Consider the following 18,310-nt stretch of genomic DNA (forward strand, 5'->3'; position numbering starts at 1 on the left):
CCCTGTATCAAAAAGCACCAGACTGCCCCGTGTGAGGCTCGAACTCACGACCTTCAGATTATGAGACTGACGCGCTGCCTAACTGCGCCAACGAGGCACGGGCTGTGACTAGTTGTGAGCGGTGAACCACTAGCTTCTAGACCATCTGCCATTCGGTGCAGCTCCAACAGTACTGCTCACCCTTAGCCGTCACGTCAGGATGGCCGAGCGGTCTAAGGCGCTGCGTTCAGGTCGCAGTCTCCCCTGGAGGCGTGGGTTCGAATCCCACTTCTGACAAACCCAACCTTTGGCTGTGGGCTCAAGCTAGAGTCTTTAACCCTCTGGCAGGTTTACCCAGAAATGCATTAATGTGGACCAAGCACTGCATTTCTGTTCATGCTAGAATTAACCAAACATTACAGTTACACTGACCTGTATTACATGGACTTTAAAGTAACACTTTAGTGCAATGTATGGGATTATATGGCAATTTTCTTGGAATTTCAAGTCATGACATTTCATGAAATTGGACATGTGTATAGAATGGAATTCAACGGAATTTCATGGACTACCATGTTGTGATGTTTACCGGAAGAAGAACTAGTTTATGGAAGGCTGTTCGTGTTTTTTTGGGGGGTGGGGGATGCAATGTGATTCTTGGAGTTTGACTGTGATGTCGTGGACTGAAGTTTTGGGGATGCAGTAGAATTTCATGGCAAGGATTCTTGGAAATTTCTTGGAATGAAATGTCATGGGTTTTGGGGCATTGGGTGGAGTGTCATGGCATAAGATTCAAGGAATGTCATGTAAGACATTACATTAGCATTGACAAGACATGTCATTAGAACGAAAGAATTGTATTAGCCTTAACACAACATTGTAACAACACTGACGCATATTACATGAATATGAGAGTAATACCATTACTGCCTTTGTCCAACATTAGTCCTACAAAGACACTGGATTTCAATTACATTGCACATGAAGAAATGAACAAACGCACAAAAGGGAATACAGAAAGCAGCTCTTTTATTTACACGCTCCCCTGTATCAAAAAGCACCAGACTGCCCCGTGTGAGGCTCGAACTCACGACCTTCAGATTATGAGACTGACGCGCTGCCTAACTGCGCCAACGAGGCACGGGCTGTGACTAGTTGTGAGCGGTGAACCACTAGCTTCTAGACCATCTGCCATTCGGTGCAGCTCCAACAGTACTGCTCACCCTTAGCCGTCACGTCAGGATGGCCGAGCGGTCTAAGGCGCTGCGTTCAGGTCGCAGTCTCCCCTGGAGGCGTGGGTTTGAATCCCACTTCTGACAAACCCAACCTTTGGCTGTGGGCTCAAGCTAGAGTCTTTAACCCTCTGGCAGGTTTACCCAGAAATGCATTAATGTGGACCAAGCACTGCATTTCTGTTCATGCTAGAATTAACCAAACATTACAGTAACACTGACCTGCATTACATGGACTTTAAAGTAACACTTTAGTGCAATGTATGGGATTATATGGCAATTTTCTTGGAATTTCAAGTCATGACATTTCATGAAATTGGACATGTGTATAGAATGGAATTCAACAGAATTTCATGGACTACCATGTTGTGATGTTTACCGGAAGAAGAACTAGTTTATGGAAGGCTGTTCATGTTTTTTTGGGGGGTGGGGGATGCAATGTGATTCTTGGAGTTTGACTGTGATGTCGTGGACTGAAGTTTTGGGGATGCAGTAGAATTTCATGGCAAGGATTCTTGGAAATTTCTTGGAATGAAATGTCATGGGTTTTGGGGCATTGGGTGGAGTGTCATGGCATAAGATTCAAGGAATGTCATGTAAGACATTACATTAGCATTGACAAGACATGTCATTAGAACGAAAGAATTGTATTAGCCTTAACACAACATTGTAACAACACTGACGCATATTACATGAATATGAGAGTAATACCATTACTGCCTTTGTCCAACATTAGTCCTACAAAGACACTGGATTTCAATTACATTGCACATGAAGAAATGAACAAACGCACAAAAGGGAATACAGAAAGCAGCTCTTTTATTTACACGCTCCCCTGTATCAAAAAGCACCAGACTGCCCCGTGTGAGGCTCGAACTCACGGCCTTCAGATTATGAGACTGACGCGCTGCCTAACTGCGCCAACGAGGCACGGGCTGTGACTAGTTGTGAGCGGTGAACCACTAGCTTCTAGACCATCTGCCATTCGGTGCAGCTCCAACAGTACTGCTCACCCTTAGCCGTCACGTCAGGATGGCCGAGCGGTCTAAGGCGCTGCGTTCAGGTCGCAGTCTCCCCTGGAGGCGTGGGTTTGAATCCCACTTCTGACAAACCCAACCTTTGGCTGTGGGCTCAAGCTAGAGTCTTTAACCCTCTGGCAGGTTTACCCAGAAATGCATTAATGTGGACCAAGCACTGCATTTCTGTTCATGCTAGAATTAACCAAACATTACAGTAACACTGACCTGCATTACATGGACTTTAAAGTAACACTTTAGTGCAATGTATGGGATTATATGGCAATTTTCTTGGAATTTCAAGTCATGACATTTCATGAAATTGGACATGTGTATAGAATGGAATTCAACAGAATTTCATGGACTACCATGTTGTGATGTTTACCGGAAGAAGAACTAGTTTATGGAAGGCTGTTCATGTTTTTTTGGGGGGTGGGGGATGCAATGTGATTCTTGGAGTTTGACTGTGATGTCGTGGACTAAAGTTTTGGGGATGCAGTAGAATTTCATGGCAAGGATTCTTGGAAATTTCTTGGAATGAAATGTCATGGGTTTTGGGGCATTGGGTGGAGTGTCATGGCATAAGATTCAAGGAATGTCATGTAAGACATTACATTAGCATTGACAAGACATGTCATTAGAACGAAAGAATTGTATTAGCCTTAACACAACATTGTAACAACACTGACGCATATTACATGAATATGAGAGTAATACCATTACTGCCTTTGTCCAACATTAGTCCTACAAAGACACTGGATTTCAATTACATTGCACATGAAGAAATGAACAAACGCACAAAAGGGAATACAGAAAGCAGCTCTTTTATTTACACGCTCCCCTGTATCAAAAAGCACCAGACTGGCCCGTGTGAGGCTCGACCTCACGACCTTCAGATTATGAGACTGACGCGCTGCCTAACTGCGCCAACGAGGCACGGGCTGTGACTAGTTGTGAGCGGTGAACCACTAGCTTCTAGACCATCTGCCATTCGGTGCAGCTCCAACAGTACTGCTCACTCTTAGCCGTCACGTCAGGATGGCCGAGCGGTCTAAGGTGCTGCGTTCAGGTCGCAGTCTCCCCTGGAGGCGTGGGTTCGAATCCCACTTCTGACAAACCCAACCTTTGGCTGTGGGCTCAAGCTAGAGTCTTTAACCCTCTGGCAGGTTTACCCAGAAATGCATTAATGTGGACCAAGCACTGCATTTCTGTTCATGCTAGAATTAACCAAACATTACAGTAACACTGACCTGCATTACATGGACTTTAAAGTAACACTTTAGTGCAATGTATGGGATTATATGGCAATTTTCTTGGAATTTCAAGTCATGACATTTCATGAAATTGGACGTGTATAGAATGGAATTCAACGGAAACCGGAAGAAGAACTAGTTTATGGAAGGCTGTTCGTGTTTTTTTTGGGGGGTGGGGGATGCAATGTGATTCTTGGAGTTTGACTGTGATGTCGTGGACTGAAGTTTTGGGGATGCAGTAGAATTTCATGGCAAGGATTCTTGGAAATTTCTTGGAATGAAATGTCATGGGTTTTGGGGCATGGGGTGGAGTGTCATGGCATAAGATTCAAGGAATGTCATGTAAGACATTACATTAGCATTGACAAGACATGTCATTAGAACGAAAGAATTGTATTAGCCTTAACACAACATTGTAACAACACTGACGCATATTACATGAATATGAGAGTAATACCATTACTGCCTTTGTCCAACATTAGTCCTACAAAGACACTGGATTTCAATTACATTGCACATGAAGAAATGAACAAACGCACAAAAGGGAATACAGAAAGCAGCTCTTTTATTTACACGCTCCCCTGTATCAAAAAGCACCAGACTGCCCCGTGTGAGGCTCGAACTCACGACCTTCAGATTATGAGACTGACGCGCTGCCTAACTGCGCCAACGAGGCACGGGCTGTGACTAGTTGTGAGCGGTGAACCACTAGCTTCTAGACCATCTGCCATTCGGTGCAGCTCCAACAGTACTGCTCACCCTTAGCCGTCACGTCAGGATGGCCGAGCGGTCTAAGGCGCTGCGTTCAGGTCGCAGTCTCCCCTGGAGGCGTGGGTTCGAATCCCACTTCTGACAAACCCAACCTTTGGCTGTGGGCTCAAGCTAGAGTCTTTAACCCTCTGGCAGGTTTACCCAGAAATGCATTAATGTGGACCAAGCACTGCATTTCTGTTCATGCTAGAATTAACCAAACATTACAGTTACACTGACCTGTATTACATGGACTTTAAAGTAACACTTTAGTGCAATGTATGGGATTATATGGCAATTTTCTTGGAATTTCAAGTCATGACATTTCATGAAATTGGACATGTGTATAGAATGGAATTCAACGGAATTTCATGGACTACCATGTTGTGATGTTTACCGGAAGAAGAACTAGTTTATGGAAGGCTGTTCGTGTTTTTTTGGGGGGTGGGGGATGCAATGTGATTCTTGGAGTTTGACTGTGATGTCGTGGACTGAAGTTTTGGGGATGCAGTAGAATTTCATGGCAAGGATTCTTGGAAATTTCTTGGAATGAAATGTCATGGGTTTTGGGGCATTGGGTGGAGTGTCATGGCATAAGATTCAAGGAATGTCATGTAAGACATTACATTAGCATTGACAAGACATGTCATTAGAACGAAAGAATTGTTTTAGCCTTAACACAACATTGTAACAACACTGAGGCATATTACATGAATATGAGAGTAATACCATTACTGCCTTTGTCCAACATTAATCCTACAAAAACACTGGATTTCAATTACATTGCACATGAAGAAATGAACAAACGCACAAAAGGGAATACAGAAAGCAGCTCTTTTATTTACACGCTCCCCTGTATCAAAAAGCACCAGACTGCCCTGTGTGAGGCTCGAACTCACGACCTTCAGATTATGAGACTGACGCGCTGCCTAACTGCGCCAACGAGGCACGGGCTGTGACTAGTTGTGAGCGGTGAACCACTAGCTTCTAGACCATCTGCCATTCGGTGCAGCTCCAACAGTACTGCTCACCCTTAGCCGTCACGTCAGGATGGCCGAGCGGTCTAAGGCGCTGCGTTCAGGTCGCAGTCTCCCCTGGAGGCGTGGGTTCGAATCCCACTTCTGACAAACCCAACCTTTGGCTGTGGGCTCAAGCTAGAGTCTTTAACCCTCTGGCAGGTTTACCCAGAAATGCATTAATGTGGACCAAGCACTGCATTTCTGTTCATGCTAGAATTAACCAAACATTACAGTAACACTGACCTGCATTACATGGACTTTAAAGTAACACTTTAGTGCAATGTATGGGATTATATGGCAATTTTCTTGGAATTTCAAGTCATGACATTTCATGAAATTGGACGTGTATAGAATGGAATTCAACGGAAACCGGAAGAAGAACTAGTTTATGGAAGGCTGTTCGTGTTTTTTTTGGGGGGTGGGGGATGCAATGTGATTCTTGGAGTTTGACTGTGATGTCGTGGACTGAAGTTTTGGGGATGCAGTAGAATTTCATGGCAAGGATTCTTGGAAATTTCTTGGAATGAAATGTCATGGGTTTTGGGGCATGGGGTGGAGTGTCATGGCATAAGATTCAAGGAATGTCATGTAAGACATTACATTAGCATTGACAAGACATGTCATTAGAACGAAAGAATTGTATTAGCCTTAACACAACATTGTAACAACACTGACGCATATTACATGAATATGAGAGTAATACCATTACTGCCTTTGTCCAACATTAGTCCTACAAAGACACTGGATTTCAATTACATTGCACATGAAGAAATGAACAAACGCACAAAAGGGAATACAGAAAGCAGCTCTTTTATTTACACGCTCCCCTGTATCAAAAAGCACCAGACTGCCCCGTGTGAGGCTCGAACTCACGACCTTCAGATTATGAGACTGACGCGCTGCCTAACTGCGCCAACGAGGCACGGGCTGTGACTAGTTGTGAGCGGTGAACCACTAGCTTCTAGACCATCTGCCATTCGGTGCAGCTCCAACAGTACTGCTCACCCTTAGCCGTCACGTCAGGATGGCCGAGCGGTCTAAGGCGCTGCGTTCAGGTCGCAGTCTCCCCTGGAGGCGTGGGTTCGAATCCCACTTCTGACAAACCCAACCTTTGGCTGTGGGCTCAAGCTAGAGTCTTTAACCCTCTGGCAGGTTTACCCAGAAATGCATTAATGTGGACCAAGCACTGCATTTCTGTTCATGCTAGAATTAACCAAACATTACAGTTACACTGACCTGTATTACATGGACTTTAAAGTAACACTTTAGTGCAATGTATGGGATTATATGGCAATTTTCTTGGAATTTCAAGTCATGACATTTCATGAAATTGGACATGTGTATAGAATGGAATTCAACGGAATTTCATGGACTACCATGTTGTGATGTTTACCGGAAGAAGAACTAGTTTATGGAAGGCTGTTCGTGTTTTTTTGGGGGGTGGGGGATGCAATGTGATTCTTGGAGTTTGACTGTGATGTCGTGGACTGAAGTTTTGGGGATGCAGTAGAATTTCATGGCAAGGATTCTTGGAAATTTCTTGGAATGAAATGTCATGGGTTTTGGGGCATGGGGTGGAGTGTCATGGCATAAGATTCAAGGAATGTCATGTAAGACATTACATTAGCATTGACAAGACATGTCATTAGAACGAAAGAATTGTATTAGCCTTAACACAACATTGTAACAACACTGACGCATATTACATGAATATGAGAGTAATACCATTACTGCCTTTGTCCAACATTAATCCTACAAAAACACTGGATTTCAATTACATTGCACATGAAGAAATGAACAAACGCACAAAAGGGAATACAGAAAGCAGCTCTTTTATTTACACGCTCCCCTGTATCAAAAAGCACCAGACTGCCCCGTGTGAGGCTCGAACTCACGACCTTCAGATTATGAGACTGACGCGCTGCCTAACTGCGCCAACGAGGCACGGGCTGTGACTAGTTGTGAGCGGTGAACCACTAGCTTCTAGACCATCTGCCATTCGGTGCAGCTCCAACAGTACTGCTCACCCTTAGCCGTCACGTCAGGATGGCCGAGCGGTCTAAGGCGCTGCGTTCAGGTCGCAGTCTCCCCTGGAGGCGTGGGTTCGAATCCCACTTCTGACAAACCCAACCTTTGGCTGTGGGCTCAAGCTAGAGTCTTTAACCCTCTGGCAGGTTTACCCAGAAATGCATTAATGTGGACCAAGCACTGCATTTCTGTTCATGCTAGAATTAACCAAACATTACAGTAACACTGACCTGCATTACATGGACTTTAAAGTAACACTTTAGTGCAATGTATGGGATTATATGGCAATTTTCTTGGAATTTCAAGTCATGACATTTCATGAAATTGGACGTGTATAGAATGGAATTCAACGGAAACCGGAAGAAGAACTAGTTTATGGAAGGCTGTTCGTGTTTTTTTTGGGGGGTGGGGGATGCAATGTGATTCTTGGAGTTTGACTGTGATGTCGTGGACTGAAGTTTTGGGGATGCAGTAGAATTTCATGGCAAGGATTCTTGGAAATTTCTTGGAATGAAATGTCATGGGTTTTGGGGCATGGGGTGGAGTGTCATGGCATAAGATTCAAGGAATGTCATGTAAGACATTACATTAGCATTGACAAGACATGTCATTAGAACGAAAGAATTGTATTAGCCTTAACACAACATTGTAACAACACTGACGCATATTACATGAATATGAGAGTAATACCATTACTGCCTTTGTCCAACATTAGTCCTACAAAGACACTGGATTTCAATTACATTGCACATGAAGAAATGAACAAACGCACAAAAGGGAATACAGAAAGCAGCTCTTTTATTTACACGCTCCCCTGTATCAAAAAGCACCAGACTGCCCCGTGTGAGGCTCGAACTCACGACCTTCAGATTATGAGACTGACGCGCTGCCTAACTGCGCCAACGAGGCACGGGCTGTGACTAGTTGTGAGCGGTGAACCACTAGCTTCTAGACCATCTGCCATTCGGTGCAGCTCCAACAGTACTGCTCACCCTTAGCCGTCACGTCAGGATGGCCGAGCGGTCTAAGGCGCTGCGTTCAGGTCGCAGTCTCCCCTGGAGGCGTGGGTTCGAATCCCACTTCTGACAAACCCAACCTTTGGCTGTGGGCTCAAGCTAGAGTCTTTAACCCTCTGGCAGGTTTACCCAGAAATGCATTAATGTGGACCAAGCACTGCATTTCTGTTCATGCTAGAATTAACCAAACATTACAGTTACACTGACCTGTATTACATGGACTTTAAAGTAACACTTTAGTGCAATGTATGGGATTATATGGCAATTTTCTTGGAATTTCAAGTCATGACATTTCATGAAATTGGACATGTGTATAGAATGGAATTCAACGGAATTTCATGGACTACCATGTTGTGATGTTTACCGGAAGAAGAACTAGTTTATGGAAGGCTGTTCGTGTTTTTTTGGGGGGTGGGGGATGCAATGTGATTCTTGGAGTTTGACTGTGATGTCGTGGACTGAAGTTTTGGGGATGCAGTAGAATTTCATGGCAAGGATTCTTGGAAATTTCTTGGAATGAAATGTCATGGGTTTTGGGGCATTGGGTGGAGTGTCATGGCATAAGATTCAAGGAATGTCATGTAAGACATTACATTAGCATTGACAAGACATGTCATTAGAACGAAAGAATTGTATTAGCCTTAACACAACATTGTAACAACACTGACGCATATTACATGAATATGAGAGTAATACCATTACTGCCTTTGTCCAACATTAGTCCTACAAAGACACTGGATTTCAATTACATTGCACATGAAGAAATGAACAAACGCACAAAAGGGAATACAGAAAGCAGCTCTTTTATTTACACGCTCCCCTGTATCAAAAAGCACCAGACTGCCCCGTGTGAGGCTCGAACTCACGACCTTCAGATTATGAGACTGACGCGCTGCCTAACTGCGCCAACGAGGCACGGGCTGTGACTAGTTGTGAGCGGTGAACCACTAGCTTCTAGACCATCTGCCATTCGGTGCAGCTCCAACAGTACTGCTCACCCTTAGCCGTCACGTCAGGATGGCCGAGCGGTCTAAGGCGCTGCGTTCAGGTCGCAGTCTCCCCTGGAGGCGTGGGTTTGAATCCCACTTCTGACAAACCCAACCTTTGGCTGTGGGCTCAAGCTAGAGTCTTTAACCCTCTGGCAGGTTTACCCAGAAATGCATTAATGTGGACCAAGCACTGCATTTCTGTTCATGCTAGAATTAACCAAACATTACAGTAACACTGACCTGCATTACATGGACTTTAAAGTAACACTTTAGTGCAATGTATGGGATTATATGGCAATTTTCTTGGAATTTCAAGTCATGACATTTCATGAAATTGGACATGTGTATAGAATGGAATTCAACAGAATTTCATGGACTACCATGTTGTGATGTTTACCGGAAGAAGAACTAGTTTATGGAAGGCTGTTCATGTTTTTTTGGGGGGTGGGGGATGCAATGTGATTCTTGGAGTTTGACTGTGATGTCGTGGACTGAAGTTTTGGGGATGCAGTAGAATTTCATGGCAAGGATTCTTGGAAATTTCTTGGAATGAAATGTCATGGGTTTTGGGGCATTGGGTGGAGTGTCATGGCATAAGATTCAAGGAATGTCATGTAAGACATTACATTAGCATTGACAAGACATGTCATTAGAACGAAAGAATTGTATTAGCCTTAACACAACATTGTAACAACACTGACGCATATTACATGAATATGAGAGTAATACCATTACTGCCTTTGTCCAACATTAGTCCTACAAAGACACTGGATTTCAATTACATTGCACATGAAGAAATGAACAAACGCACAAAAGGGAATACAGAAAGCAGCTCTTTTATTTACACGCTCCCCTGTATCAAAAAGCACCAGACTGCCCCGTGTGAGGCTCGAACTCACGACCTTCAGATTATGAGACTGACGCGCTGCCTAACTGCGCCAACGAGGCACGGGCTGTGACTAGTTGTGAGCGGTGAACCACTAGCTTCTAGACCATCTGCCATTCGGTGCAGCTCCAACAGTACTGCTCACCCTTAGCCGTCACGTCAGGATGGCCGAGCGGTCTAAGGCGCTGCGTTCAGGTCGCAGTCTCCCCTGGAGGCGTGGGTTTGAATCCCACTTCTGACAAACCCAACCTTTGGCTGTGGGCTCAAGCTAGAGTCTTTAACCCTCTGGCAGGTTTACCCAGAAATGCATTAATGTGGACCAAGCACTGCATTTCTGTTCATGCTAGAATTAACCAAACATTACAGTAACACTGACCTGCATTACATGGACTTTAAAGTAACACTTTAGTGCAATGTATGGGATTATATGGCAATTTTCTTGGAATTTCAAGTCATGACATTTCATGAAATTGGACATGTGTATAGAATGGAATTCAACAGAATTTCATGGACTACCATGTTGTGATGTTTACCGGAAGAAGAACTAGTTTATGGAAGGCTGTTCGTGTTTTTTTTGGGGGGTGGGGGATGCAATGTGATTCTTGGAGTTTGACTGTGATGTCGTGGACTGAAGTTTTGGGGATGCAGTAGAATTTCATGGCAAGGATTCTTGGAAATTTCTTGGAATGAAATGTCATGGGTTTTGGGGCATGGGGTGGAGTGTCATGGCATAAGATTCAAGGAATGTCATGTAAGACATTACATTAGCATTGACAAGACATGTCATTAGAACGAAAGAATTGTATTAGCCTTAACACAACATTGTAACAACACTGACGCATATTACATGAATATGAGAGTAATACCATTACTGCCTTTGTCCAACATTAGTCCTACAAAGACACTGGATTTCAATTACATTGCACATGAAGAAATGAACAAACGCACAAAAGGGAATACAGAAAGCAGCTCTTTTATTTACACGCTCCCCTGTATCAAAAAGCACCAGACTGCCCCGTGTGAGGCTCGAACTCACGACCTTCAGATTATGAGACTGACGCGCTGCCTAACTGCGCCAACGAGGCACGGGCTGTGACTAGTTGTGAGCGGTGAACCACTAGCTTCTAGACCATCTGCCATTCGGTGCAGCTCCAACAGTACTGCTCACCCTTAGCCGTCACGTCAGGATGGCCGAGCGGTCTAAGGCGCTGCGTTCAGGTCGCAGTCTCCCCTGGAGGCGTGGGTTTGAATCCCACTTCTGACAAACCCAACCTTTGGCTGTGGGCTCAAGCTAGAGTCTTTAACCCTCTGGCAGGTTTACCCAGAAATGCATTAATGTGGACCAAGCACTGCATTTCTGTTCATGCTAGAATTAACCAAACATTACAGTAACACTGACCTGCATTACATGGACTTTAAAGTAACACTTTAGTGCAATGTATGGGATTATATGGCAATTTTCTTGGAATTTCAAGTCATGACATTTCATGAAATTGGACATGTGTATAGAATGGAATTCAACAGAATTTCATGGACTACCATGTTGTGATGTTTACCGGAAGAAGAACTAGTTTATGGAAGGCTGTTCATGTTTTTTTGGGGGTGGGGGATGCAATGTGATTCTTGGAGTTTGACTGTGATGTCGTGGACTAAAGTTTTGGGGATGCAGTAGAATTTCATGGCAAGGATTCTTGGAAATTTCTTGGAATGAAATGTCATGGGTTTTGGGGCATTGGGTGGAGTGTCATGGCATAAGATTCAAGGAATGTCATGTAAGACATTACATTAGCATTGACAAGACATGTCATTAGAACGAAAGAATTGTATTAGCCTTAACACAACATTGTAACAACACTGACGCATATTACATGAATATGAGAGTAATACCATTACTGCCTTTGTCCAACATTAGTCCTACAAAGACACTGGATTTCAATTACATTGCACATGAAGAAATGAACAAACGCACAAAAGGGAATACAGAAAGCAGCTCTTTTATTTACACGCTCCCCTGTATCAAAAAGCACCAGACTGGCCCGTGTGAGGCTCGACCTCACGACCTTCAGATTATGAGACTGACGCGCTGCCTAACTGCGCCAACGAGGCACGGGCTGTGACTAGTTGTGAGCGGTGAACCACTAGCTTCTAGACCATCTGCCATTCGGTGCAGCTCCAACAGTACTGCTCACCCTTAGCCGTCACGTCAGGATGGCCGAGCGGTCTAAGGCGCTGCGTTCAGGTCGCAGTCTCCCCTGGAGGCGTGGGTTCGAATCCCACTTCTGACAAACCCAACCTTTGGCTGTGGGCTCAAGCTAGAGTCTTTAACCCTCTGGCAGGTTTACCCAGAAATGCATTAATGTGGACCAAGCACTGCATTTCTGTTCATGCTAGAATTAACCAAACATTACAGTAACACTGACCTGCATTACATGGACTTTAAAGTAACACTTTAGTGCAATGTATGGGATTATATGGCAATTTTCTTGGAATTTCAAGTCATGACATTTCATGAAATTGGACATGTGTATAGAATGGAATTCAACGGAATTTCATGGACTACCATGTTGTGATGTTTACCGGAAGAAGAACTAGTTTATGGAAGGCTGTTCATGTTTTTTTGGGGGGTGGGGGATGCAATGTGATTCTTGGAGTTTGACTGTGATGTCGTGGACTGAAGTTTTGGGGATGCAGTAGAATTTCATGGCAAGGATTCTTGGAAATTTCTTGGAATGAAATGTCATGGGTTTTGGGGCATTGGGTGGAGTGTCATGGCATAAGATTCAAGGAATGTCATGTAAGACATTACATTAGCATTGACAAGACATGTCATTAGAACGAAAGAATTGTATTAGCCTTAACACAACATTGTAACAACACTGACGCATATTACATGAATATGAGAGTAATAACATTACTGCCTTTGTCCAACATTAGTCCTACAAAGACACTGGATTTCAATTACATTGCACATGAAGAAATGAACAAACGCACAAAAGGGAATACAGAAAGCAGCTCTTTTATTTACACGCTCCCCTGTATCAAAAAGCACCAGACTGCCCCGTGTGAGGCTCGAACTCACGACCTTCAGATTATGAAACTGACGCGCTGCCTAACTGCGCCAACGAGGCACGGGCTGTGACTAGTTGTGAGCGGTGAACCACTAGCTTCTAGACCATCTGCCATTCGGTGCAGCTCCAACAGTACTGCTCACCCTTAGCCGTCACGTCAGGATGGCCGAGCGGTCTAAGGCGCTGCGTTCAGGTCGCAGTCTCCCCTGGAGGCGTGGGTTCGAATCCCACTTCTGACAAACCCAACCTTTGGCTGTGGGCTCAAGCTAGAGTCTTTAACCCTCTGGCAGGTTTACCCAGAAATGCATTAATGTGGACCAAGCACTGCATTTCTGTTCATGCTAGAATTAACCAAACATTACAGTAACACTGACCTGCATTACATGGACTTTAAAGTAACACTTTAGTGCAATGTATGGGATTATATGGCAATTTTCTTGGAATTTCAAGTCATGACATTTCATGAAATTGGACATGTGTATAGAATGGAATTCAACGGAATTTCATGGACTACCATGTTGTGATGTTTACCGGAAGAAGAACTAGTTTATGGAAGGCTGTTCATGTTTTTTGGGGGGGTGGGGGATGCAATGTGATTCTTGGAGTTTGACTGTGATGTCGTGGACTGAAGTTTTGGGGATGCAGTAGAATTTCATGGCAAGGATTCTTGGAAATTTCTTGGAATGAAATGTCATGGGTTTTGGGGCATTGGGTGGAGTGTCATGGCATAAGATTCAAGGAATGTCATGTAAGACATTACATTAGCATTGACAAGACATGTCATTAGAACGAAAGAATTGTATTAGCCTTAACACAACATTGTAACAACACTGACGCATATTACATGAATATGAGAGTAATAACATTACTGCCTTTGTCCAACATTAGTCCTACAAAGACACTGGATTTCAATTACATTGCACATGAAGAAATGAACGAACGCACAAAAGGGAATACAGAAAGCAGCTCTTTTATTTACACGCTCCCCTGTATCAAAAAGCACCAGACTGCCCCGTGTGAGGCTCGAACTCACGACCTTCAGATTATGAGACTGACGCGCTGCCTAACTGCGCCAACGAGGCACGGGCTGTGACTAGTTGTGAGCGGTGAACCACTAGCTTCTAGACCATCTGCCATTCGGTGCAGCTCCAACAGTACTGCTCACCCTTAGCCGTCACGTCAGGATGGCCGAGCGGTCTAAGGCGCTGCGTTCAGGTCGCAGTCTCCCCTGGAGGCGTGGGTTCGAATCCCACTTCTGACAAACCCAACCTTTGGCTGTGGGCTCAAGCTAGAGTCTTTAACCCTCTGGCAGGTTTACCCAGAAATGCATTAATGTGGACCAAGCACTGCATTTCTGTTCATGCTAGAATTAACCAAACATTACAGTAACACTGACCTGCATTACATGGACTTTAAAGTAACACTTTAAAGTGTTAAAATATCCCATATAATCCCATGGGATTATATGGCAATTTTCTTGGAATTTCAAGTCATGACATTTCATGAAATTGGACATGTGTATAGAATGGAATTCAACGGAATTTCATGGACTACCATGTTGTGATGTTTACCGGAAGAAGAACTAGTTTATGGAAGGCTGTTCGTGTTTTTTTTCGGGGGTGGGGGATGCAATGTGATTCTTGGAGTTTGACTGTGATGTCGTGGACTGAAGTTTTGGGGATGCAGTAGAATTTCATGGCAAGGATTCTTGGAAATTTCTTGGAATGAAATGTCATGGGTTTTGGGGCATGGGGTGGAGTGTCATGGCATAAGATTCAAGGAATGTCATGTAAGACATTACATTAGCATTGACAAGACATGTCATTAGAACGAAAGAATTGTATTAGCCTTAACACAACATTGTAACAACACTGACGCATAATACATGAATATGAGAGTAATACCATTACTGCCTTTGTCCAACATTAATCCTACAAAAACACTGGATTTCAATTACATTGCACATGAAGAAATGAACAAACGCACAAAAGGGAATACAGAAAGCAGCTCTTTTATTTACACGCTCCCCTGTATCAAAAAGCACCAGACTGCCCCGTGTGAGGCTCGAACTCACGACCTTCAGATTATGAGACTGACGCGCTGCCTAACTGCGCCAACGAGGCACGGGCTGTGACTAGTTGTGAGCGGTGAACCACTAGCTTCTAGACCATCTGCCATTCGGTGCAGCTCCAACAGTACTGCTCACCCTTAGCCGTCACGTCAGGATGGCCGAGCGGTCTAAGGCGCTGCGTTCAGGTCGCAGTCTCCCCTGGAGGCCTGGGTTCGAATCCCACTTCTGACAAACCCAACCTTTGGCTGTGGGCTCAAGCTAGAGTCTTTAACCCTCTGGCAGGTTTACCCAGAAATGCATTAATGTGGACCAAGCACTGCATTTCTGTTCATGCTAGAATTAACCAAACATTACAGTAACACTGACCTGCATTACATGGACTTTAAAGTAACACTTTAGTGCAATGTATGGGATTATATGGCAATTTTCTTGGAATTTCAAGTCATGACATTTCATGAAATTGGACATGTGTATAGAATGGAATTCAACGGAATTTCATGGACTACCATGTTGTGATGTTTACCGGAAGAAGAACTAGTTTATGGAAGGCTGTTCATGTTTTTTTGGGGGGTGGGGGATGCAATGTGATTCTTGGAGTTTGACTGTGATGTCGTGGACTGAAGTTTTGGGGATGCAGTAGAATTTCATGGCAAGGATTCTTGGAAATTTCTTGGAATGAAATGTCATGGGTTTTGGGGCATTGGGTGGAGTGTCATGGCATAAGATTCAAGGAATGTCATGTAAGACATTACATTAGCATTGACAAGACATGTCATTAGAACGAAAGAATTGTATTAGCCTTAACACAACATTGTAACAACACTGACGCATATTACATGAATATGAGAGTAATAACATTACTGCCTTTGTCCAACATTAGTCCTACAAAGACACTGGATTTCAATTACATTGCACATGAAGAAATGAACAAACGCACAAAAGGGAATACAGAAAGCAGCTCTTTTATTTACACGCTCCCCTGTATCAAAAAGCACCAGACTGCCCCGTGTGAGGCTCGAACTCACGACCTTCAGATTATGAGACTGACGCGCTGCCTAACTGCGCCAACGAGGCACGGGCTGTGACTAGTTGTGAGCGGTGAACCACTAGCTTCTAGACCATCTGCCATTCGGTGCAGCTCCAACAGTACTGCTCACCCTTAGCCGTCACGTCAGGATGGCCGAGCGGTCTAAGGCGCTGCGTTCAGGTCGCAGTCTCCCCTGGAGGCGTGGGTTCGAATCCCACTTCTGACAAACCCAACCTTTGGCTGTGGGCTCAAGCTAGAGTCTTTAACCCTCTGGCAGGTTTACCCAGAAATGCATTAATGTGGACCAAGCACTGCATTTCTGTTCATGCTAGAATTAACCAAACATTACAGTAACACTGACCTGCATTACATGGACTTTAAAGTAACACTTTAGTGCAATGTATGGGATTATATGGCAATTTTCTTGGAATTTCAAGTCATGACATTTCATGAAATTGGACATGTGTATAGAATGGAATTCAACGGAATTTCATGGACTACCATGTTGTGATGTTTACCGGAAGAAGAACTAGTTTATGGAAGGCTGTTCGTGTTTTTTTTGGGGGGTGGGGGATGCAATGTGATTCTTGGAGTTTGACTGTGATGTCGTGGACTGAAGTTTTGGGGATGCAGTAGAATTTCATGGCAAGGATTCTTGGAAATTTCTTGGAATGAAATGTCATGGGTTTTGGGGCATGGGGTGGAGTGTCATGGCATAAGATTCAAGGAATGTCATGTAAGACATTACATTAGCATTGACAAGACATGTCATTAGAACGAAAGAATTGTATTAGCCTTAACACAACATTGTAACAACACTGACGCATATTACATGAATATGAGAGTAATACCATTACTGCCTTTGTCCAACATTAGTCCTACAAAGACACTGGATTTCAATTACATTGCACATGAAGAAATGAACAAACGCACAAAAGGGAATACAGAAAGCAGCTCTTTTATTTACACGCTCCCCTGTATCAAAAAGCACCAGACTGCCCCGTGTGAGGCTCGAACTCACGACCTTCAGATTATGAGACTGACGGGCTGCCTAACTGCGCCAACGAGGCACGGGCTGTGACTAGTTGTGAGCGGTGAACCACTAGCTTCTAGACCATCTGCCATTCGGTGCAGCTCCAACAGTACTGCTCACCCTTAGCCGTCACGTCAGGATGGCCGAGCGGTCTAAGGCGCTGCGTTCAGGTCGCAGTCTCCCCTGGAGGCATGGGTTCGAATCCCACTTCGGACAAACCCAACCTTTGGCTGTGGGCTCAAGCTAGAGTCTTTAACCCTCTGGCAGGTTTACCCAGAAATGCATTAATGTGGACCAAGCACTGCATTTCTGTTCATGCTAGAATTAACCAAACATTACAGTTACACTGACCTGTATTACATGGACTTTAAAGTAACACTTTAGTGCAATGTATGGGATTATATGGCAATTTTCTTGGAATTTCAAGTCATGACATTTCATGAAATTGGACGTGTATAGAATGGAATTCAACGGAATTTCATGGACTACCATGTTGTGATGTTTACCGGAAGAAGAACTAGTTTATGGAAGGCTGTTCATGTTTTTTGGGGGGGTGGGGGATGCAATGTGATTCTTGGAGTTTGACTGTGATGTCGTGGACTGAAGTTTTGGGGATGCAGTAGAATTTCATGGCAAGGATTCTTGGAAATTTCTTGGAATGAAATGTCATGGGTTTTGGGGCATTGGGTGGAGTGTCATGGCATAAGATTCAAGGAATGTCATGTAAGACATTACATTAGCATTGACAAGACATGTCATTAGAACGAAAGAATTGTATTAGCCTTAACACAACATTGTAACAACACTGACGCATATTACATGAATATGAGAGTAATAACATTACTGCCTTTGTCCAACATTAGTCCTACAAAGACACTGGATTTCAATTACATTGCACATAAAGAAATGAACAAACGCACAAAAGGGAATACAGAAAGCAGCT

Source organism: Scardinius erythrophthalmus (assembly GCF_964197995.2).
Source record: "Scardinius erythrophthalmus genome assembly, chromosome: 4".
Taxonomy (NCBI): domain Eukaryota; kingdom Metazoa; phylum Chordata; class Actinopteri; order Cypriniformes; family Leuciscidae; genus Scardinius; species Scardinius erythrophthalmus.